This window comes from Pongo abelii, chromosome 21, assembly GCF_028885655.2.
Source record: "Pongo abelii isolate AG06213 chromosome 21, NHGRI_mPonAbe1-v2.0_pri, whole genome shotgun sequence".
NCBI lineage: Eukaryota > Metazoa > Chordata > Mammalia > Primates > Hominidae > Pongo > Pongo abelii.
The window spans coordinates 5634956-5660574 of NC_072006.2; positions in this window are offsets into that span (position 1 = coordinate 5634956).

A 25619-nucleotide genomic window follows, 5' to 3' on the forward strand; every position below is an offset into this window, starting at 1 on the left:
TAATAGTGAAAAATAGGTTTTCTATATCAGATAAAACCTTTCTTTGAATCATAGGAGGATCCTATTGGTGGATCTTTTCGTAGTGTTTTTTTCATGCCTAATATCTTTGTTAAACAAATAAGTAGTTTTGCCCTTTCTTTCAATCCCAGGGATGGTAAGAATGAAATGATGCCATAAACAATTATGCATTTAATATCTTTTAGAAGCTAGTACATGATCAGGGGCCTTTGACCTAGCAACAACCTCCTCACTCTCCCAACCCTGCTTCCTGGCACCCACCTTCCCAGAATCTATGAATAGAATCCAGGGGATCTGTGGATTAAGATGGGAAAAAATTACACTTTTATTCTGCCAAAAGACAAAATTACAACTAATTTAGTTTAAGATTTTAATTGGCTTCTACTTCTGATTCTAGAATCAAGCAACACCTTATTCTATAAAATAGAAAGAGTGTTTCTATGAGTTAAACAGAGGAGGTTGGCTTTGTAAAGGATAGGAGAAACAGAGAACAAAAAGTGGATTGGCCATTTCAAAATTACTTTCCTTGTGCAGGTTAAAACAGACAGGACTTCCTTATTATGCCTGCTAAAGCTGGCCTACTGGGGGGCTTGGCAATTATCTCTATTTCTCCTGATTTTTTGTAACGACAGATAAACAACATTGTTTTGGCTTGGTGGAGTGGAACTTTAGCATAGTAGCTCCATTTTGGTTTGGTCTGGTGTGCTTAGCGGCTCAGTCCAAACCAATGCCCTCTTATAAATTTTATTTCACAATGTTCACCCTAAATAGAACATTTCTTTCAGTAACGAAAGTGAGCACAAACTACGGTACCAGGACAGAGATATCTTCATATTGAATGACAGTTGTTGCAATAGCATGATAGTTACCAGATCCACTTAAACTTATTAGATACTCATTAATTTACTAATATAAGATATTCTTTTTACTACATCACACAAATATGTTTTTTAAAATTGCATTTATAGAATGGGCCTTCTTAGAATTCCTATGTATTTTATCTTATGCTTTAGAAAGTATTATTTTCGTAAGGGGTCTTAGGCTTCACCAGTTTGCCAAAAGAGTTATGGCATAAAAAAGGACACAAATTTCTACACTAAATAATACCTTAAGATGTTTAGCTTTTGTTTATAGCTATTTAAAAATATTATTTCCAACTATGCACCTTTGAAACTAGTTTTGACAGTGTTTTCTTCTTAATTCAAGCTATTATTCTCATTGACATTGGTTTTCTCTACCAGCCTCCATTAGAAAGAGAGCTTATGTTTTTGTAGACATTTTTATTACCACTTCTAAAATAATTACAATGTTGTTTTTGTCCAGGCATGGTGTCTCATGCCTGTAATCCCAGCACTTTGGAAGGCTGAGGTGGGAGCATAGCCTGAGCTTAGGAGTTGAAGACTAGCCTGACCAATATATGAGACCTTGTCTCTACTAAAAATCAAAACAATTTGCTAGGAATGGTGGCAAGTGCTTGTAGTCCAAGCTGCTAACAAAGCTGAGGCAAGAGGATCTCTTGAACCTGGGAGACTGAGGCTGCAGTGAGCTATAATCACACCACTGCATTCCAGCCCTGCCACAGAGTTTTTGAGACGCTGTCTCAAAAAAAAAAAAAAAAAAAAAAAAAAGTTGTTTCCTCCAATGGAAAGGTCATTATTTTTTAAAGAATAAATTAAATGTCTTTTCAAAATGTACTTTAAAATTCTAAAGCTTTTCCTAATTTAATGCTGGAATTATTCCCAAATTTCATCAATTATTGGTCAAGATATGCTGATGCAAAGAGATTAAGCAGTACTCTTAAATCTGGAAGAAATTATACAAAGACGTACTTTTTTTTTACTCTATCCTTACGTAAATTAATTTGTAGTTGTTTGTGAATTATGCACAATATCCATATATATAACAAGGCACCTTAAAACTGTATGTTGTTGTTCGGACATAGAATATTTCTTTTCTTTATTTAAACAAATAAATGAGTCTGAGGAATTGTTGCTGCCATGAATTAGGATTTAATCATAGCAAATAATATCTAGAACACTACGAATTAAGCATGTAAATGATTTTAAAATCAAGAATAATCTCTCAGATATCAATTCTGCATCAGGCTGAATTTTTAACAGCTTGCATAGTTTTATCTATATCTTTCTAGAGATCAAATATCAGGGAGTGGGAAATAAGGGTCAGATGACACAAGCCAAATTGAAATGTGCAAATCAAGCAACACTTCACACACTACTCACTTTTTATTCCTGATGAGAATGCAGGCTGGGAGTCTTATAAAATTTTTCCCAAGGCAGTCCTCTGGAAAAGCAAGGTGTAGCTGCCTTTACATTTCAGTTTGCAAATAACCCACTACTGCTTTTTTCTTCTATGGTCACTGCTGGTCTTCTAAACATGTGGTAGCTGTGACACAGTAGTGGCTAAGTGATCACACATCATTACATCGTGCATACATGATTATTTATGCCTTCTCAACCGCAGTGTAAGTTACAAGCAATTATTTTTCTGTCTCCTCAGTGTAATTACACTGTAATCTACAGGGACGTGTAATTGCACAGACGGGTTCTGTACTGAATTACGCAGCTCTCGGGGGCTATGTGAGACCCTGGGAGCCTTTTACCAGCTAGCAGCTGGGCGGTCTCTTTGTGTAAACCTGGTGGCCTGTATATGGGTTATGCTGGAGGGAGATTTGCATCCCAGATGTGATGTTGGGCCGCCAAGCAAACTGCCTAAGGGTTAGAGAGCCTGTCTGTTTGATATCCTGACCTCATCAAATGACCCCTTTACTTCCCATCCTCAGATTATGAAATGTCTTTGAAAAAAAAGGAAGCTCCTACGGAAGCAAAATTTTCATTGGTGGAAAATTTCTTTACGATTTAGAAATCTTTTATTGGTCATTGTCAGATTCCATGTACCTAATAAGTACAGAATGCTTTAAAATGTGCAAATCCTTATACTTACATCTGTGCCCAAAGAAAGCAATGAATTGGTTTACGATGACAAAATGCTAAATAAATATTACATGTTTCTTTTTTTAACAAGAAACAAACATAACCTGTTAAATGTTAAATGCATAACCTGACGATGTGGTAATTTATTACTATTCCTAGTGTGTTAATCTGGAAGGGAGCAATCTTTAATTGTTAAGTTATTTATCAAGTGCCTTCTAAGAGAGTCACTGAGGTGCCAGAGTTTGTCCAAATGGGAGTCATAGAAATTCCCAAAGAGACCGTTTTACAGCTTGGATGATCTAATTCTCTGAGAGGAAAGCAAGAATGACATAGGTAAAAATCATTTATTCCTTGTCTCACTGGCTGATCCTCTCCTAGGAGAGTTTATGTTTTCATTGGCATTCACTACTTGGCTTGATGATCTATTCAGGTTCATGGACAGTGTGGGCAAATGGATGTTTTTCATGCTTCTTGTGGGTATGTATATATATTTCACTGCATGCCAGAATTCTTGTAAATTCAAAAAAAATTTGTTTGGAACAAGAAAGTCTTCACTTAGGAAGAAGGTTTTTGGGAGAAGTCTGAGGAATTAGAGCCAAAGAGATGATACGTGATTGAATCCTGGAAAGAAAATTGTAAAATCCTTGCTTTAGCCTTTGATGGGAACTTTCAAGTAAGTGTGTAGTTATATAATTCACTACCAGAACTTTGCCATAGATTTATAAATTTCTGGAGCTATTTTTCTAAAAGAATTTTGAATAAAAGGAGTATATGATCAATTTAAAAAATAGTCTTCTCCCAAATAAGGCTATTTTGAAAATTTGTCTCGCAAATGGGCCTTTATTCAACAAATGGGGCATTTGTTTTTGTTTTTGCTAATGTATATTATTATTTTTCCTTTACTATTCATTTGCCTTCTAGTATGTTTTTATGATTTATTTCTTTGGGAATAAACATTCATAGGTAGATAAAATGGATGGATAGATAGATATATAAAAATAGTGAAATACTTTTGTTGAGTTTTACTATAATATATTTATAGGAGAAATGCTTCTAAATTGGCCACCTCTTTCACATATCATATTGTCTTAGTTCATTTTCTCTTGCTTATAACATAATATCTTAAACTGGGTAATTTAGTTGTAAAGAGGAATTTATTTCTTACTGTTGCGGAGGCTGAGAAGTCTGAAATTGAGGGGCTGCATTTGATTAGGTCCTTCTTGCTGGTGCAGACTCGCTGCAGAAATCTGAAGTGGCACAGGGCATCCCATGGTAAGACGATGGAGTGTGCTAGCTCAGGTCTCTCTTCCTCTTCTTATAAAGCCACCTGTCCTACAGCTGGGATATCCCATTAATCCATTAACCCATTAATTCATGAATGGATTGACCCATTCTATAAAGCAGAGGCCTCATGACCCAATCACCTCTTAAAGGGCACACTTCTCAGCACTGCCACATTGGGGATTAGGTTTCAACGTGAGCTTCAGAGGGGACAAATATTTAAACCATAGCAAATATCAATCACATGTCTTTGGTTCAGACTTTTTCCCCCAGAAACGGCTATCAGAAAGTTCTCTGAATAATTGAAGATTTTAATGTATATCTTAATATTTAGTTACTTTAATGGCTTGCCATCACACACAGTTCTAAACATGTGATTGGCTTTACCTTGTAAGTCTTTAATTTCTTGTTGTGTAATGGTTTCCTTAGCCCTAAATCCACTCAATAATAAGTCATATGTTTTTGATTATTTTGTTTAAATATTATTTAATATTTAAATAATAATATTTTGATTATTACTCATTTTTTTATTGTGGAAATGTCACACTATCCACCTCTAACCTGGATGCTCAGCCTTATTTAGATTGTCATGGGTTTGGGGTTTGGTGAAATGCTTTGAGACTTTAGATCTTTTGTTTGATGGCACCAGCAAATTTAGGAACCTCCAGTGACATAAATTAGAGATTCAGATGAATCTGATTATCGTTTTGTGTGGTACATAAAGGTCAACTCTCTGCCGTCCACAGAGAAATTCAAGTATGCTCTAATTACATAAAAGGCAAATATCTCCCTATTTGTATAGACATTAAGGACTGAGACAAATGTAAGTTACACTCCCCCTAATCATGTTATTCTATAACTATGTGTCTTTTATAACTTGTGTAATTTATTGAACTGTCAACAGAAAAATGTTTTTTAATATTAGCCTATTAACTGGTGCCAAAAATCATAGCTTCATAGCTTTCATACAAGAACAAGTTTATTTGCTTGCTCATCAGAGGTTCGTTCCCAGTTTTACAAAACTCTTTCAACTGGAGAAACTTGAATTCAATATGCCTTATATTCTTTTTGTATATGTGTGAGTTTTTTCCATTTGTTTGTTTTGTCCTTTTTTTCCTAGAGTTGGACTTTATGTTACTTTCTAATGACTTTAATTCACATCTGTAATTTGGGCTTGTTTCATTAGCCCAAATCAAAATAATATTAAAACAAAATCAAAAGTATCTCAAACAGGTAGAAAAAGGCTGGGGCATACCTTGGTGACACTATCTAGTGGGAGAAAGTATGGCCTTATGAGAAGAGAACATGTAATCTATGGCTGTGCTGCCCATGATGGGAGCCACTAGCCACACCTGGCTGTAGGACACGTGAACTGTGGCAAGTCCAAATTGAGATAGGCTATAAGTGTCAAATATGCACTGACTTTGAAGATTTGATGTGAAAGAAAACATAAACTATCTCAATAATGAATAATTTTTAAAATTGTTACTCATTGCAATAGTATTTCTGATATATTGGTTAAATCAGGCATATTATTAATAAGCATTCACCTGTTTGTTGTTATTATTATATAGCTACTGGAAAATCACATATGTTGTTAACCTCATATTTGTATTGGACAGTGCTGATTCTAAAGGTAAAATAAATGGACTTTATTGGAAGTCCTTGATTTTCTTGCCAGCACAGTTGGGCTCTGAATGAGACATATAATTATGAAAATCCTCAGTTTCTTCATCTCTTAAATGGGGATAATAACACTTCCCACTTATTGACATAATAGGGGAATAGCTATAAGGATTAATGACCCAAAGCTTGTAAAATGTTGAGTTCTTTGGATCTTCTACAGTGAAACTAACTTTTTTTTTTTAAATTTCCCTGGGGACTGGACTATGTGAATAAACAAATAGAGTGCATGGGAAAACACCCACACACTCACATAACTTTGGCCCATTTTTCCCTTTAGTGCATTTATAGTGGCTACAAAGGGCAGGAAAAAAAAGTCATAAGCTAAAAAATGCCAAACACGCTTCTGTCAGGCTTGGCTAAGCTATGTATGGCCTAAGTATCTACAATTCACACTGGGCCGATAATTGTTGAGGCTGTGAGGACATAGAGCATTGTGGTTCATTTTACATTTATTTGGTATATTTGAAATGTTTGCAGTAAAAATGTATAAGTAAATAATTATTATTCTACCCTATCAAGTCCCTTTCTTTATTTTTTAGAATTTCTTTTGTGCTTTATTGTTGTATGCTGAAGATCTCCTTCACAATAAATTGAACACAAAGCCATTCTGCCAAACAAATGTTTTAGCCCTGAATTCAAGGTTAGAATAAGCCTTTTTTTCCCCATGATTTGAGAGCAAAAAGATCCCAAAACATGAATGAGTAAATGAATAAGGAAGAGTAAATAAACCCAGATGAGTAAACGAACCAGGAAGAGTAAATAAACCAGGATCAATAAATGAAATACCTTAATTACTGCTCCCTAACTTTTAATGTTTTAATAGTCAGGATTTAATTTTCTTGATATCTCTTTTCCTATTTGAATCCAAGGATTTTGTCTTTTCCCCAGTCTCGGAACTGATGATGTGGATATGAGACATGCTTGTTTTTAAGCACCACAGAGCTTTATGCTGCCAAGATGGATCCAGGTTCTTCCTGAAACACAGGAAGCACAGAGTATTTTCATCCTCTGAAAAGGCAGCCTCCTGACCTGCTGGAGCCAGTGCAGTCATGCTGAGTGGTCTATGTTTTCCTCTTCCTTTGCTTTGTACAACGGGGAAGTCTTGTTTGATGTCTAAATATGAGGATGCTCTAACTCTGGAATGCCTGCCAAGACCTGAATTTATATCCGTAATTGTCACATCCTTTATTAGGAGCTACGTACTTGCACCATTGTGATACGTTTTTTGGGGCAGAATAAATCGATGTCAGCAGTTATAGTCATGCATCTATCTTAGGCATTTAGCTGAAATATCCTTCAAAGAATGGCGGCACTAGTTAAGAATAGCAATTAGACAAGAGAAGTCTATCTTCTCTTGAATTAGTCAATAGAATATTGTGAGTGTGTGATATAACACTAGAATAATAGCTTGAAGCTATACCATTAAGTGATGATAATCATATACCTTAGCCAAGAGTTCTAAGAAAATTCAAGAGACAATCTAATTGTGTACATTGTCTTCTAGTAAACAGGTAACTATCCTCATTTTACAAATGAACCCTAAGGTTTGGAGAAGTTAAGTGACTTGACTGAGCCACACAGGTTGTTGGGGGTGAAGGTGGGCTGGTGGCAATACTGAATTTATCTTTGTGAGAAAGTATGTCATTTAAGGACATTAAGGAGAGTAATGATTGTAAACAGAGAGAAGTAGCTATTGAACAAACCCAGCCCTTGTCTAACTCTTAGAACAAATGAGAATGTGTTAGAGAAATTAGAGCTGAGCAACTGTTTCACCAAATGGGAAGAACTCATGGGGCTTAAACAATCCCCTACCTTGGTGCTGTGGCATCCTGGAGGTCCAGTGAGTGAGGAAGATGCTTTAGGGTTCAGCCATGGGTACCAGCCAGGACTGCTTTGCCTGGCAAGCAATGTGAAAGAGCACTAAGCCTGGCAGTGCAGCTGTGCCTGGAGGGGTAGTCTTGGGTCAATGTCAGCGTCAGTGGAACCCACAGTGCCCAGGAAGCACAGTGACATCAAGGTCCCCAGCACGCCACATCAGATGAGTGGCAGAGGAGCCAAGGGGAATAGAAATGGGTAAGCATGTGTGATATTCTACATAGTCAGCTTTGTAGGGGCCTGGAGAAGAGGCCTGAGAATGCATGTGATAACCAACACTTGTGTCTGTTGGTAGTGACTGATCAAGTTAAGACATATACAAAGTTGAGATAGTAGCAAAAACTCCCCCAAAATACCTCAGTCTATTTGGGGGTATGGAAAGAGGGAACTTGAAGGTCCCAGGGACAGTTTTACAAAAAAAGGCAATTCTGTTTCTCGGTTTGTTTTCTACTGAAAGCAGAACCAAGGAAAGGATTTGAGTGCAAGTTGATTTATTGGGCAGTAGGTCCTAAATATTAATGAGTACAGGTGAGACAGGGAATAGAGATGGACAATGTAAAGGTGTCTTGTCTAGATTTCCTCTGCAGGCAATGGGACTTGGTTCCACCAGGAGTTCCCAATAAATGGACATAATTCCTTCCAGAACTGTCCATATGAAAGACAGAAAACTGGAGTGCTTTCCACTGGCTCCCATCCCCATTGATGGAGAGTTTCCTCTAGGGGCTGTGCATATACCTGAAAGCCAGCATTAGGGAATTTCCTGGCACAGAGAGCTAAAGGACACATGCTTGCGTGCTTGAGGTTGGACCACGTGGGGAATAGGTAGGTCTGAATTCACTTGGAAATCTCCAAAGCATATTCAGCTGCCCTGGGAGTTGAGCCATGGGTAGAGGCAGAAGAACCAGATGCATTTGCTGTAGAGGGTGGTGAATCCTGTAACTGCTGGTAGACAAAAGATTGAAATGGACACAGAGAAGAGCACTTACAAAGGCTCAATGGCATCAAAGATCAAAGGTGACTTTATAAATTTAAGCAAGTCTGTGATGTTGGAGCACAGGATGGGTAAAGTGGCGAGACCAGATAAAGGTGTATATCATAAGCAGAAGACAAATCGTGACGAGCCTCAGAGTCATTCTATGGAGTTTAAGTTTTATTTTTCTGGAACTCAGAGTCTAAGTCAATGGTATCTTAAGTGGAATTTCTTAAATATCTATTTTTGATGTTAAAAGGAAAGAAATTGAGCTTGACAACTCTTTAATATATGGCTGAACTATAGCACTTTTCTTCAGTCAAGGCACCCCAGAGTTAGGTGCCACATATGAGTAACAAGGAGCTTGTGGAAAGGGTGGGAGGATCCCAGGGTGGCATGGCCATGAGAAACACCCTCCCTATTCACCCACAGAGCCATTTTGATGTGTTGTTGGTTAAGTGCACCTGGTTAGGTGAAACCTTGGATTTAATTATTGGTTTTCATTGAAATTCTTCTCACAAAATGGACAAATGCTTTGAAAAGGATTTCTGCAAAGAACCACGATCATGAAGAGAATACCAATGAAGCAATAATGTGAAAACAGCAGCGCCACTACACTGACTTTTATCTTACTCTTAGGGTAATTTCTTCATTAATCATATCATGATGTTATAAACAATGAAATTAACAAGTATGGCAAGAAGTAGGTCCAAAAACAGCAGAAAATTAGAAATGATCAAGAATACTATGTGAGGTATGGATTAAAATGATGATTACTGAGGATATAATTCAGGCCACACCTTAATAGAACATTGTTTCTTGAGATGTTAGCTATCAATAGTGTGAAGCCATTTTAGATATCAAGCTATTTAAAAATAGGATATTACTTCAAATTCTTTTTCATGTTTCTATTTTTTATTATTTAAATCACATATAATATACTAGTATTTGTATATAATTTATAAACAAATACATACACATATACATAGACAGGTCTACACACACACACATATACATTTTTTTTTATACTTTGGGAGGTGATTTCAGGAAGGACACATGAGAGAGTGAGGAAGTGAAACAGGGAAGACGGAAATGCCCATAAAGAGTGTGGGCACAGTGGGCAAGAAGTGCTTGATCCTGTTGGAGACTATTGAAAGAACCATGTAGAATGCATCCCAGAATTGCTCACTACACTAAGCGCTAGTAAACCGTTGGGTTACTTTGCACTGACTCACATCCCTTATTGGTTTACCCATGAAGCATTTAATCACCAGGTAATCACTGGCTTTTCCAAGCTTCTGCTACATGAGGCTGTTCAAGATTCCTCTACCCAGTGGAAAGACAGACTTGGGGAAAGCTTTAAGGCAGCAAGCAGAGGACACAGTGCCTGCTGAGAGAAGAGGCGTCAGCCTGCTGCTGGGTACTCTCCCACACTCAGATAAAAACAGAGCTGGATCAAATGGATGTGGGGTGGAGCATCAATAGCATCAACTACAAGCTTCATCAATATTCTAAGTGAAGGAGGTATCTTAGAACAGACATGTGGTAGGTAGAGGTGTGAGCCACTGCACCCGGCCCCAGCAGACACAAGCTATCTTGTAAACTTAGCACCCTGGGAGGCCAAGGCTGGAGGACAAGTTGAGCCAAGGAGTTCAAGACCAGCCTGGGCAACATAATTGAGACTCCCGTCTCTACAAAAATTTAAAAGTTAGCTGGGCATGGTGACTCATGCTTGTAGTCTCAGCTATGAGGGAGGCTTAGATGGGAGGATAATTTGAGCACAGGAGTTCAAGGTTACAGTGAGATATAATGGCATGACTTCACTCCAGCCTGTGGCAGAGCAAGACTTTTCTCTGAAGAGGAAGAAGAAGAAGAAGAAGAAGGAGAAGGAGGAGGAGGAGGAGGGGAAGGAAGGGGAAGGGGAAGAGGAAGAAGAAGAAGAAGAAGGAGGAGGAGGAGAAGGGGAAGGAAGGGGAAGGGGAAGAGGAACAGGAAGAAGAAGAAGAAGGAGAAGAAGAGGAAGAAGAAGGAGAAGAAGAGGAAGAAGAAGAAAGGTGAAAGGTTTGGAGAGCAGTGTGATGATGGTGTTTTGGAGGAATAAGAGGCTGGAGACTGGGAGACCTCTTAGGAAGAGGTTGTGATAATCCACATGAACAGTGGAAATGTATCAAAGGGGCAAAATCTACAGATATGTATGGGCTGAAGTATAAAGGGGCTGGTAGCTGATTTGATTGCTGGAGGGTGAAAGAAGAAACTGAAGGATGAGCCTCCTATTTTGACATTATAAACAGTGACCTGGTTTATAATGGCACCAAAGGGCAGAAGGAAGGCAAGGTGGGACTGTATGATGAGCTCAGGGTAAGCAGGTTTGGTGTGACCTGTCAGAGGCTATCTAGGAACATATTGCTACTGGAGGGTTGAATAGAGGTATCAGGAATCCAATAAAGAGTTCCCACATTAAAAAAATGAGGAAACTGGGCTGGCTCATGCCTGCAATTCCAACACTTTGGGAGGCCAAGGCAGATGGATCACCTGAGGCCAGGAGTTCAAGACCAGACTGCCAAACATGGTGAAACCCTGTCTCTACTAAAAATACAAAAATTAGCTGGGAGTGGTGGTGGGTGCCTGTAATCCAAGCTACTTGGGAGGCTGAGGCACGAGAATCACTTGAACCCAGGAAACAGAGGTTACAGTGAGCTGAGATCGTGACACTGCACTCCAGCTTGGGTGACAGAGTGAGAATCCATCTCAAAAAAAAAAAAAAAAAAAAAGAGGAATCTGAATTTGTATGACTTTTAAGATTCTTTTATTATTAAGTTTAATGATAACTTAATAATAACTCCAAATTACCATAACTGCCTCTCATTATAGATTCATCAATTCAGGAGTTAGGCCTGGAAAAAGCACTCGTCAAAATGATTAATATCACTTTAAAGTGAAAATATTTTCTCTATATATTTCACCATAATTAAAAAGATGTTTCAAGCTGCTGAATTGAAAAATAGCAGCTTCAGCTACAGCATATCAAAGATAATTGCATCCTTTTTCAATTATTGGAGCCCAATACAAATAAAAAAAACCTTGCCTTTTTAAAAATTTTGTTAATTTGTCCAAAAAGAGATGATTTAATTCTGTTAACCTTGATGGTGCTGTGTATTATAAATCCTTCTCAAAATTTATATGTGCACAATTATTATTCTCATGGGGAATCTTATTAAAATCTAGGTCTAATTCAATGGGTCTGCAGTGAGGCCAGAGATTCTGCATTTATAGCTCCCAGGTGATGGTGATATTCCTGATTCAGATGTTTATAGGATATAAAATAAACAAAATGAGATGTTCGTGCAACCAGATTTTCTTTTGAAAAAAGACAATTGTCTGATTTTTCAGCAATTCATCTACCTGAATCCATTTTCTCTTGCTGTGAGGGGAGGTAATCATCACCGGCTGCCATGGACCTTATTGTAAACCCTGTGGCCATGCGAACCTGGGAGATCAGAGAGAAATTCACAGAGTATGTATGTAACAGAGTGATAAAAGAAGAGAAAAATTGAAAACTATAGGATAAGAAGTAGGAACAGATGAATGATGCATGGAAGAAAATGAGCAAAGATGCAACTTTATTTAATATTTACTATTTTTGGAAAACCATTGTGAGTTTATTTCCTGTGAGTTGATGGTGAAAGGAGAAAGGATGGAAGAATCAGCAAGCAAGAGAACAGCAACGGCCCAAGAAAGACAATTCCATGTATGCTGCCTGTTGATTCCCAAAAGGTAATTTTTAACTGGCATTGAAGTATATGAGATTTACTGGCCCTGTTTACTACAAGGAAGATCCTTTTTCTTTGTCTTTAGAGATTCTCAATCCAGCTCACTGCAGTGGGCCACAGTCTAATGCACTTTAAATTAGCACCTTAAATATGTGTTGATTTGGAGCATAGTTTGAGAGGCACTGCTAAGGCCAAAGGAGAAAGGGAATACATTGCCAAATATTTGAAGCCAGGAAGATATACTGGAATCAGCAAAAAAGCACTTTGGGAAATACAATTTTAAAAGGGCTTCCAGAAAAAAGATGTAGGCATTATTATTGGGTTAGCACTAGAGACCAGCACAAGCTTCTTACAGGAGCTTAAGATGGTGTTTCTCAAATTTAATTTGCAAACAAATCACCTGGGGATCTTGCTAAAATGCAGACTCTGACTCAAAAATCTAGCAGGCCCAAGATTCAGTATTTCTCATAAGCTCCTAGATGATGTTAATGCTGCAGCAAGGATTTAAATAATGAGATGAAAGAAATTTGTTGAGCAATAGAAATCTGGCCATTTAAAATTTTCTTGGAGGAAATAAAGTAATGCTGGCTGACATTTGCACTCATATCATTAAACAGACAATAATAAGACATATTCGTTTATCAATTTACCATGGGACAGTTGCTAAGAATGACAAGAGACAGGGCTAAAGAGTGACGCAATGATCAAAGTCAATGCAGATGGTCTTGGAGTGTAGACAGGGCAATATGTGTGTAGCCATCACCAGATAAAGGGAGGTGGGGATAATTTTTGACGAATTAGCAGTTATTGAAAGTCACTAGATAGAACACAGCCTCCATGCCTTCCCCTCTGGCAATCCCTCTTTCTAGTTTACCTGCCATAGATCAATAAAATATGAGTGTGATGGGGCAAGGAGCAAACACAAATCTCTAGTGTCCCAAAGCTAACATGAATAGAAAGAGGATCCTCAGGTCTGTAGAGTCATAAGAAGGTTAACAGAGAACAAAGTTGCTCACAGAATCAATGGAACTCTTATTCAATTTCTTGCTTAGGAAAGAAGAAGCCCATAGAAAGAGCTGGTTTTCTGTAAGTGAATGTCTTAAGAGATACTCATTGTCTTAGTCCATTAGTGTTGCTGTAAACGGCTACCTGAAGCTAGGTAATTTATAAATAAAAGAAGATTATTTGGCTCATGGTTCTGCAAGCTATGCAAAAAGCATGGCACCCCACACTCACATCTGATGAGAACCTCAAGCTGCTTGCACTCATGGTGGAAGGTAAAGGGGACCCCATGTGTGTGCAGAGATAACATGACAAGAGAGAAAGCAGGAGAAAGGGGGAGGTGCCAGGCTCTTGTTTACAACCAACTCTCTTAGGAACTAATAGAGTGAGAACTCACTCAATATCCAGAGGACAGCAAAAAGCCATTCATGAGGGATCCTCCCCCACGACCCAAATCCTCCCCCAGCTCATTTAGGCCTCACTTCCAACACTGGAGATCAAATTTCAACATGAGGTTTAGGGGAACAAACATCCAAACTATGGCAATCCCTCCAAGAAGTGAAAGTAAGAGAATTCAGTTTTCCTGCTTGATTATTTGGTCTTTTTGAGATTCTAACCAAATAAACATGCAAAGGTTGGTGAGTTTGAGGTAGACAGTGGGGGCAGCCAGTAAAAACAACTAGGGCCATTAAGCAAAGATAATCAATAAACAGAACTGAAGAAAAAAATACAATGGAGAGAAGGACAACACTGAAAGTTTAAACAGATATATAGACCAATGGAACAGAACAGAGGCCTCAGAAATAACGCCATACATCTACAACCATCCGATCTTTGACGAACCTGACAAAAACAAGCAATGGGGAAAGGATTCCCTATTTAATAAATGGTGATGGGAAAACTGGCTAGCCATATGAAGAAAACTGAAACTGGACCCCTTCCTTACACCTTTTACAAAAATTAACTCAAGATAGATTAAAGATTTAAACTTAAGACCTAAAACCATAAAAACCCTAGAAGAAAACCTAGGCAATACCATTCAGGACATAGGCATGGGCAAAGACTTCATGACTAAAGCAATGGCAACAAAAACCAAAATTGACAAACGGGTTCTAATTAAACTAAAGAGCTTCTGCACAGCAAAAGAAACTATCATCAGAGTGAACAGGCAACCTACAGAGAGGGAGAAAATTTTTGCAATCCGTCCGTCTGACAAAGGGCTAATATCCAGAATCTACAAGGAACTTTAACAAATTTACAAAAAAAAAAACAGCCCCCTCCAAAAGTGGGTGAATGATATGAACAGACACTTCTCAAAGAAAGACATTTATGCAGCCAACGAACATATGAAAAAAGCTCATCATCACTGATCATTAGAGAAATGCAAATCAAAACCACAATGAGATACCATCTCACACCACTTAGAATGGCAATCATTAAAGAGTCAGGAAACAACAGATGCTGGAGAGGATGTGGAGAAATAGGAATGCTTTTACACTGTTGGTGGGAGTGTAAATTAGTTCAACCATCGTGGAAAACAGTGTGGTGATTCCTCAAGGACCTAGAACTAGAAATACCATTTGACCCAGCAATCCCATTACTGGATATATACCCAAAGAGTTATAAATCATTCTACTATAAAAACACATGCACACATATGTTTACTGCAGCACTATTCACAATAGCAAAGACATGGAACCAACCCAAATGCCCATCAATGATAGACTGGATAAAGAAAATGTGGCACATCTACACCATGGAATACTATGCAGCCATAAAAAGGATGAGTTCATGTCCTTTGCAGGGACATGGATGATGCTGGAAACCATCATTCTCAGCAAACTAATACAGGAACAGAAAACCAAACACCACATGTTCTCATTCATAAGTAGGAGGTGAACAATGAGAACACATGGACACAGGGAGAGGAACATTACACTCCAGGGCCTGTTTGGGGGTGAGGGGATAGGGGAGGGATAGCATTAGGAGAAATACCTAACGTAGATGATGGGTTGATGGGTGCAGCAAACCACCATGGCATGTGTATACCTATGTAACAAACCTGCAAGTTCTGCACATGTATCCCAGAACTTAAAATGTAATAAAAAAATTAAAAAGCAAAGATAAAATTAGGGTTATGGCATCTAAATGATTAATGGATCCACAAAAATGGCAAAACAATAAGGAAATAAACTTCAGTTACTGCATGCTGGTATATAATTAAGAAAAGATAAGTCAGTTCTGATCAATAAGTTCATTAAGCTTGTGAAAATAGAAGCAAGTATTTAGAACAGGAACAGAAGTATTCTCCATTTATATCTAGGTAACCACAGCAAGATATTTTATACAGTGTGAGAAGTCAGTGTGGAACTCCCTACTCAAAAATATTTGAATTAAAAATTGAAGATGTCATTATATTAAAAAAAGTGAGTAGCTATGACCATATGTCATTTATCAGAGTGTAACTATCCTTTGCTTGTTATCTGATGGGTTCTTTTCAAATCCTTATTTTGAAATTAGGAATGTGCTTCCCTGATAATAGAAGTAGCCCAAAGTTTCCCAACTAAATTATCTTCTTCTAAACATGTTGATATGAAAATATTTTCTCACTTATCTATGCTATCTTTCTGAAATCTTGTAAATAATGAATGCCAAAGAACAAAAGCTATGAATTGGATCCTAACAGAAATGAAAATAGCTTTAAATGTGAGCTTTTGAATCAACATTTTTATCTAATACATAAAGTTTTTTTAAAAAAAAAAACAAAATAAACACAAAAATATTTGGAAAAAAGGATAGTTTCCAAGAATACTCCTCTAACCAAATTTTGGAAACATTTTTGTCTGCATTTTAAAAGACAATCTTTCATTTCTATATCTGCAGTATAACTTAAAATGTTGTTTTACTGTTTTTCCAGAAACTTTGCCATTTATTTTCAGTGTAATAGTTTTAATTAATTCTCTTATTAATGTGTCATGTATTTTAAGCTGACACTTCCAGAAAGTTTTTAAAAATTTAGACAGATCAGTTATGAAGAAATTTGAGATTTTAAAATTATTATTATTTTATATACTTCTGTGGAACCATTAAATATGCTTAAATTCCTTCAAGGTTAGGATGTTTGAAACAACTTTTTGAACATTTTGTAAAATTAAATAGAATTGCTCTTCTAGAAAATTTTATCAGATCAATTTCTTTTCCAAAATGTGTAATATATCTGAGTTATAAGTATCTCATAATTTAACCCTCCTAATTTCTCATTTTGGCCTGTTAGCAATCAATATTGATGTGAATTTAATAGTGTGAATATGCTAACAAATTAAAAGGAAAAGATGGTCTCATCGTCACCTCATATGAATTCATTAAATACCTTCTTACGGGCATTGCTGTGCCAGGTACATTGCAAAATGAGTTAATCAGTTATGGCCTGATGATCAGATCCTATAATCAGTTTACAGAAATGTGTTTCGTAGCACAGCAACAGGGTAAGTCTGAAAACAGTTCTGCCCTAAACATTGGATCTAAGCAATGTATTCTTACCACTACTGCCTTGGTGCTTTTGGCTCATTGATTTATTCCATAAACATTGGCATGTCCTTGAATCAACCCTGTACTAGGCTCTTGCATATGAAATAGTGCTAGGATGAGTTCATATTTTATGGGGATTGATCAACAACAAATAATTAGACTTCAATGCATTGAGTGTTATTGTAAGTTAGCTATAAAATGCTGGGAAAAGTCAGAGAAACCTAACCTCATCTGGCAGGATCCCTCTCAATGGGACTGTCATGTAAGCGGAGTTTTGAAGAGTAAATAAAAAATGTGTTAGGCAGAGAAGGGGGAAAAATAAGCTATCCAAAGGAACAGAGATATAATACCACATCAATTGTCAAGTTTTGGAGGAAAGCTAGTGTGGGTATAGCATACCGATTGGGAAGCGAAAGTGATAAAAGCTAAGGCTATGTAATAATCAGGGCTTAGATCACAGAAGGAATTCTATACCAGGTATATAAGTGAGAGTTTTGAGGTGCACACAACACAATTCAAAATCAGTGCCGTGGAAACCCAGGGAGGAGAGAGTTTCAAAAAGGAGGGGGTGGAAAAGTATGACAAATTATGCTGAGAGAATAAGTAAAATGAAAATTGGAATTGGACCACAGGATTTATCAGTGACTAAAGCTCTGTTACCATAGTGATAGAATAGTCTGTAAGACAGTGATTTTCAAATTGTGACCCACATGCCAACATCGTCCAGAAGCCTGTTAAAAATGCAGAGTCTTAAGCCCATTTCAGAATTACTGTGTCAGAAATTCAGGAATTAGGGCCCAAGATCTGTCGTAGAAACCCTCCTGGAGATTGTTATGCAAGCTAATATTTAAGAACCACTTCTTGAGTGTGACTAAGAAAAAAGAAGACTTTTTTGTGGCTTGGGTTTGAAAGAAGTAAGGTCAAAAAGAGTAGCCCGCCCTTTCAGAAAGTTTGTCAGAAAAAAAAAAGAAGTACAAAATGGTAGTTTGGGGAGGGGGTGGTATTAAGGAAGCATAGGAACCCATCATCTATTTTGTTTATTGATGGTTTTTAATTTTTCTAATGGTTTTTTTTTAATTCACTAAAGTTTTAATTCTTTCAACAGTCAAGTCTTCTGAGTTATTGCGGTTATTTTTCATTGCAAACTTATTCACATGTATTTCCATATTTTCTATTCCTTTGCCTTTTTTTCTTTATTTCTTTTTTATATTTTAAAAATACATCTGGAATTTATTTTAATCATCACTGGAAAGAGTGGCTCTAAAGTGATATATTCTTCCCCTAAAAGCTAGTTTCCTCAAGATTGTTTATTGACTATTCTATCCCTTACTCAATGTTATGAGCCATTTCCTGTATCAGATTTTAAGTTCTTATATACATTGGATGCCTTTTACTGTGGTAGACAACTCCATTATTTTTGTCTTCTCCTGGGCAGAGATGCCGCAGTATTACCTCCTGCTAAGTTTGTGATCACTTAAATCCCCAGGTTGTTTCTAAATTAATTATTTCAATTATTCAGTTCTTATGTGGATGTCAGTATAGATACAATTTTTCATTTCTTATATTCAATTCTTATATGGATATCATTACAGATAATAAGTACAAAATATTTGAACCTGATTTAAAGCTGGGGATAAATTTCAACTCTAGGTCAGTGATTCTCAAAGACCTAGGCTTCATCTCATTTCAGGGACCCTGGGTTTCTGTCTTCTGTATTAGCTCTTGAGGTAATTCTGTTACTCATGGAAGTTGGAGAACCACTGCTCTAGGTGCTTTCAGATTTTATTTTTTTATCTTATTATTATTATTATTATTATTTGCTATTGTGAATACCTGAATGTAGTTGGAGCAGTTAAGCCAGTCTTCAAAGTCTTACTGAGACCCAGACCTACTTACACAGAGGTGACCATATTTGCCTCAGTACTTGAATATATGTTTTTTAAAAAGTGATTCTTAGACTGAATTATCCAGAGAGGGCATCAATTCTTTATCTTCCTATGACAATAGCTGCCTTGAGTAATTCTAATGGCTTTTCTAATTTGAAATAATTAACAATCATAATCAGATCAACATTTTGGAGTAATTGGCTTGTAATTGCTTCTGACAATTAGGGGTTGGGAGATGGATAAGATTTAGAGATGGACTGTATTTTTAAAATCTGTGAAATTAAAATTGCCTCTAAGGTAGGATTTGAGTTCTAGCCATATTGATATACAGTGAGTAGGGTAGTGCTTATCTCTTGATTTATGTCTCTTAAACCCGGGTTCAACATGGATGTCTACGAGTTTTTACTGTACAATGTAGATATAATATATTTGATTAAAACATATTTTTACTTTTAAAATATAAAAAACTATAAAATATTAGCATTCTCTGTAGTTTATTTTAAAAACTATTTTCCATGTTGGAGGGAAGGGGTAATTTTCTGGTATGGAAAGACATCGGGTTTTCAAATATTTATCAAATATACATCTTTCAGCAAAACTTAAACACATTTGACCAAATAGATTATTTTTTCCTAGAGTATTTTAAACCATATATATTTGAAGGCAAAATTAATCCATCTGCTTCTGATGTCTTTATACTAAACTAAAAATTGCCATTTTAAAGATCAATTTAACAGTTATGAAATCCTTTGAGAATTTTTTTATGTGTGTGAGAAAGTTAAAAAGACCTTTGAACCAGAGATTGATAGTAAATAAAGCATAAATATTAAGGTCTGTAGTTTGGATTTTGGAAACAAAGGTATTGTTAATATCTAAACATGGGGCAGGGACATGGGGGAGGAGTTGGGAAAACCCCTTTATCCAACTTCCTGAGAACGCCTAAGCATTGTTTCATCTTTGTATAAGGTATCGACAGTAGATATTTTAAAATAGAGTTCTGCTCAGTCACAACATTAAGTTTCTTATCTTCAGTTTTCAAAGGAAGCATTTCTTTCTCTTCTCCACCTTTTTTTGGATGAATGCCACCATAGGGTCTTCTGGGAAGTCACCTCTCCTCCCCACACCTCCAGGGACTCTTATCCCAAAGCCTAACCTACCAGCAAGAGATAGCTATAAAGGGTTTGGGATGAGTATTGGAAAGTGCCTAAAAAGGAAAATCCAAAACTGTAAATGTAGAGTATTATTAAGGCAAAGGATTTTTAAAGACCGGTGAAGTAACTTATTATTCTAAAGTACTGTAGATTTCCAAAGTGCTTGCCAATAAACTTTCTCATTATAGTGGCTCTAATAATGAGTACTGACATGTGACTTAACTTGTAGAGGGCTTTAATGGCAATTGAAAGAATGTTTAGTACTTGGCCCATCTTTACAGTGTATTACATTTGGCACTGCATCACCAGCTATGAAGTCTAGGATAATCATATTGTTACATCAAATTGAAAATCCAATTTGCCTCCAAGAACAAAGCACTGTTACATGTCTACGCCTCTTTGTAGGTGTCTTAGAAATGTATGCCTTAAGTACAATGATGTTGTGTTGAAAAGCATTGAATTAATGGTTCAGGGACTTATACAACCCACTCTACATAAAATCCTATTACCATTTCTCAATCACAAAGTCAAAATTTTATCCATTTTAACAAATGCTTCATGGATGACTGCTACCTTTTTAAACTGACAATTTGCTATGAATTATAACCGAATTGAACATAATATCTCAGACATTAGCACTTTCCATATTACACTGACAAAATTCCTGATATGTGCTGTGATGTGGTTTTAGTAAAGAATATATTTCTATTTGTTAGATTGAAATCCTTTCTTAAAGTCCCCTAGAACTGTCAACTCTCCCAGGCTCACTGAGTATCTGTGACATGTGAATAGTTCAATATGTGGTATGGTCATTTCCCTATTCTAAAGGTCACCTTGTAAATAAAACCATTTAGTTGAAAAAGGCCATTGAAAATACACGTAACTGTCTCATAATGCTAGGAAAACACTAAACAGCAAAAGGATATGGGCCACATAATAGAGTAAATGTCATGAGTTCAGTATTTAAAATGCGCTCTATTCCTAATATATTACACTTTCAGGAAGTGTTTGATGGACTGATATATTTACTTCGTGGTTTTCTTCTGAGTATAAAGATAAGTTATTCTTTTTTTAACAAAAAAAGTTCTCAATGATGTGAATTCAGTCAAAGAGGGAGAAAGTTGCAGGTAAAGTTACAACCTTCACTTTATAGATGTGTTATTTTCATAAAGTCATGGTCAGTAACCCAACTATTTCTTGCAAAAGCATATTTTTCCTTCTGCAGCTAGTCTTATGCAAAAGTGAAATATTCAACAACCTTGATGTCACAAACCTTTGCTGCCATTATTAGTAAGCACAAGTTTTAGAGTTATATTTTATTAATGATAGGCCTTTTAATAACAGAAATAGACTATAAAATGGTGTTTTTAAATTAAACCATTAAGTTTTGGATACTCGCTAGCTACACATCTTCTGAAAATTGATTTATTTTTGTGAGCATTTCTTGCAGTTTTTCTTTAACAGAGCAAGGGAAGTTTTCATGACAGTACAAGTCTTCATCTATCTCCAAAGACTTCAAGTTTAATTCAAGAATAGATTAAAGACATATACTTCAAATTAACTTATAAGATTTGGGTATTTAAAACACTTTACAGTAGAATAACGAGTCTTATTTTTTCATCTCACTTATAAACTTGTGTTGTCATTCAAAGTTGAAAGTATAGGGACTTTACATAAATGTACAGGATGTTGCCATTGTTTAAAATAATCTTGGCTTCCTTTTATGAAATCATATTTTGTCTCAGGTGTGATTATTTATCTCAGCCTAAACGCGATTATTTGTCTCAGCCTAAACTTGATGCAAATCATCTTCTGGGAGGCAGATTTGACTCTTGAAAAATAGAAAGATGATTGAATGTGAAGTCTGGTCCCTAAGGTAGGTTATCAAATTGGGTAAGGCTAATTTTCTTTAAAATAGAGGTAAGTGCCTGTCTGTTTCTTCCATGGCTCACAACTAGGATGCTTGACAAACTAATTTAGATTGATTAGGTGTTCGATCAATAGTTTAGACAAAAAAGTTGGCTTTTACTCTGAGTGAACTGGGAATGAATGAATAAATGAACTCAACAAATATTGATTGAGTGCCTAATATGTGATGGGCACACTTCTAGATGTTGAGCACAAAAATGTTCTGTACAAAAATCTGTGCATGTTCAATGTTTACATCCTAGAGGGAAAGAGGAAAACAGGTAAATAGGATAAATAAATGCCATAAAGAGTAGATTACGAGAAAATGTGGGAAGAGAGGATAGGTCACATTAGAGAAGTATTGCAATTTTAGATACTGTGGTCAAGAAAGGTCACAGAGAGAAGAGTGAGCCAGGTATTTGAGTCAGGGCATGAGGAAGTGAGGGAGGGGCCATGCAGATTCCGGGGGACAAGCTTTTCATGTGAAAGCAGCTGGCACATGGAAGAACTCCTACAACCTGGGCAGAGTGAAAGAAGGTGAGAAGAGTAGGAGGCAAGGAGGGGGATCACGTAGGGCCTTATGTATCAATGGAAGGACTTTGGTTTTTAATCTGAGTAAATTCAGAAGGCTTTAGCTTTTGGAAGAGTTTTAATAAACCAGTGTTGTGATCACATTGATGTTATGTTGTGTTATGTTATATGTGGTTTATTTATTTTTAAAGATGTAGGGGATACAAGTGCAGTGTTTTTTTACATGGATATATAACATCGTGGGGAAGTCTGGGTTTTTAGTGCACTCCTCACTTAAATAGTGAACACTGTACCCTACAGGTAATTTTTCAACTCTTACCTCTCACGTTTTTTAGTCTCCAGTATCTATTATTCACTTTTCTAAGTCCACATGTACCCATTGTTTAGCTTCCACTTATAAGTGAGAATATGAGGTATTTGACTTTCTGCTTCTGATTCATTTCACTTAGGATAATGGCCTCCAGCTCCATCCATGTTGCTACAAAATACATGATTTCATTCACTTTTATGACTGAGTAATATTCCACATATATATATATCACATTTTCTTTATCCACTCCTCTGTTGGTGGACACTTAGATTCCATGACTTTGCTATTTTGAATGGTGCTACAGTAAAGTCAATAAAAATATATACAGGGGAAAGGACACCGTCTTCATTAAATAGTGCTGGAAAAATTGGATTACCATATGCAGAGGAATGAAACTGGACCCATATCTCTTGCCATATACAAAAATTAACTCAAAATAGCTAAAATACTTCAACGTTAGATCTGAAAGAAACCCTAGAAGAAAACCTAGGAAAAACTCTTCTGCTCATTTACCTTTTAAAAGGATTGCTCTGGCTGCCATGTTGAGAATACACTAGAGGGAGGCAAGGGGAAAAGAAGTGAGGCCAGTTCCAAAGCTCCTGCAATTATTCTGGTAGAGCTGATGGTGGATTCGACGTGTGGGAAGTATCAGTCAGGCCCCCAACAGCAAACAGGTGGTATGCTTGAATTTTGACAATTCAAAATAGGAATTTTGTCTGTTTTACGAAGAAGTTAACTACAGAGTGTGGGTGGGGAATAGAGGAATCATAAGGGATAGTGTGGGGATAACACAAGCTGCGTATCTCTTACTATGCTTGGGCCAAAAGGGATAAGGGAGGAAAATAGCTCCAGAACCTGACAGCAGGAGAAAGTGTGTAGAGAAGGTCCCCTTGAGAGGAGCAGGGACACAGCCATCCTGGGCTGATCTCACAGAGTGAGCCAGTATGGTAGACACCATGACATCACCTTCCTCCTTCCACCTCATCTTCTGTCAAGGTCAAGGCTTTCCACTGGCTAAAACCAACTAGGAGCCAGAGGGAAGGGAACCACTGATATTCTTACAAGGTCTGTGTGCTGGAACGGAAAGCAGGATGCAGCATAGTGAAAAGCACATCTGGTCTACTCCTCTTGTTCTCAGCTTTTTTCTCTTCCCTTTCATCTGGGTGTAAAGTTTGTGTCTTCTACCCAGGGACTACATGAAACCCCATCAGACATCACATCACTGTAGATGTTATCTATTCAGTAATCCTCCCATCTACCATCTAAATGGGTAACCATCACTCACATTTTCATATAAGGTGGTGGTGAACTCAAGGATAAAGAAAATAAATAAGACATAACTACTACAGTCTTTGCTTCTGTACTTGATGATGAGCCAAAATTGGTAATCACTATTGCCTCCTATAAGTCAGCACATATTTCCCTTACCATATACCAACCTTACCATATGCCAATGCCATATACATAATCCATGTTCTTTACCAGGTAGCGTGACCAAAGACATTGTTTGTAGAAGATATGAGTTCTTGGTGGTCTTGTCTTTTTTGAGTTGCCGGTTTTCCATTGGCCAAAAACTTTTGGCTAAAAGAGTACTAACAGGTACTCCACTGAATGCATACGCCCTTAAAACAGTCTTCTTACCCACACTGTATTAGACTCAATGGTACAAGGGACCATGTGGCCAGTGTGAAGTCTCAGTTTCCAAATCATTGAGTTATTGATCATTTTTTCCTGGTGGAATCATTCCTGCCTTGGATCTCAAGACCTCTCAACACAGTGAAACTTAGGCTATAAGGATGAGAAAAAAAAAATTTTTAAGTGAGTTATTGATATAGTAGTGAGAGAGATCAGTCTACCACTTAGTTCCTGGATGTGTACGTTCAGGCTAAGTTTTTTAAAAAAGCAAAATATGTTGGTCACATATTTAAAACAGGTATGGCATCTATAATATAACACCCAGTATTCTAATGTGTTGACTTACAGCTGGTTTTGTTATTGGTCTTTCTCCTGGTCATCCCATACTTCTGTGACGCCAACTATTTCTGATTGATGAGTCATGTGGTGATTCCAAGAGTATGAACACACGCCTCATTACCTTTGCTGTAAAATGAATCTCCTGGTTGGGGGCAATGTTGTACAGGATACTATGGCAATGAATAAGGAATTCTGTAATTCCACAAATGCTTGTGCTTGCAGAAGCACTGTGGGCAGGAAAGCAAAATCAGTATCCTGAATATATATCTATATGAGTATAGTATATTTAGAGGTTGTTATCTCTTTCCCCGATGTAGTCAACTGCCACCAGGTGGCTGACCGGGGTTGGCAGGAAATTCTACAATCTTGGATTATCAGCATTTGCCTCTGTTGTTGGCTGCATACAGCAATAGTAGTAGCCAGGTCAGCCTTGATGAGAGAAAAACTAGGCTATTGATTCACAGCCTCCATATCCACTTTGTATATGGACCTACCAGCAATCTAAATGCAGCATTCCAGATAGAAAATAGTTATCAGCAAAGGAGAGCATATCCTACCAAATCCTAGACATCTGTAGATGATTTTCTACTTGGGGTGTGCCAGGCAAGCCATTCAGCAATCCTGCCTACCACAGACAAATCAATCATTATTGATTCTTCTGTGTCATAGACCCACATGGTACAGCAGCTTATACCAAAGCCTCTACTACTATAGAATATCTTTTGTACTCTGAGTCCCATTCAAAATTGGCGGTCTTATGGGTTATCAAATAAATGGT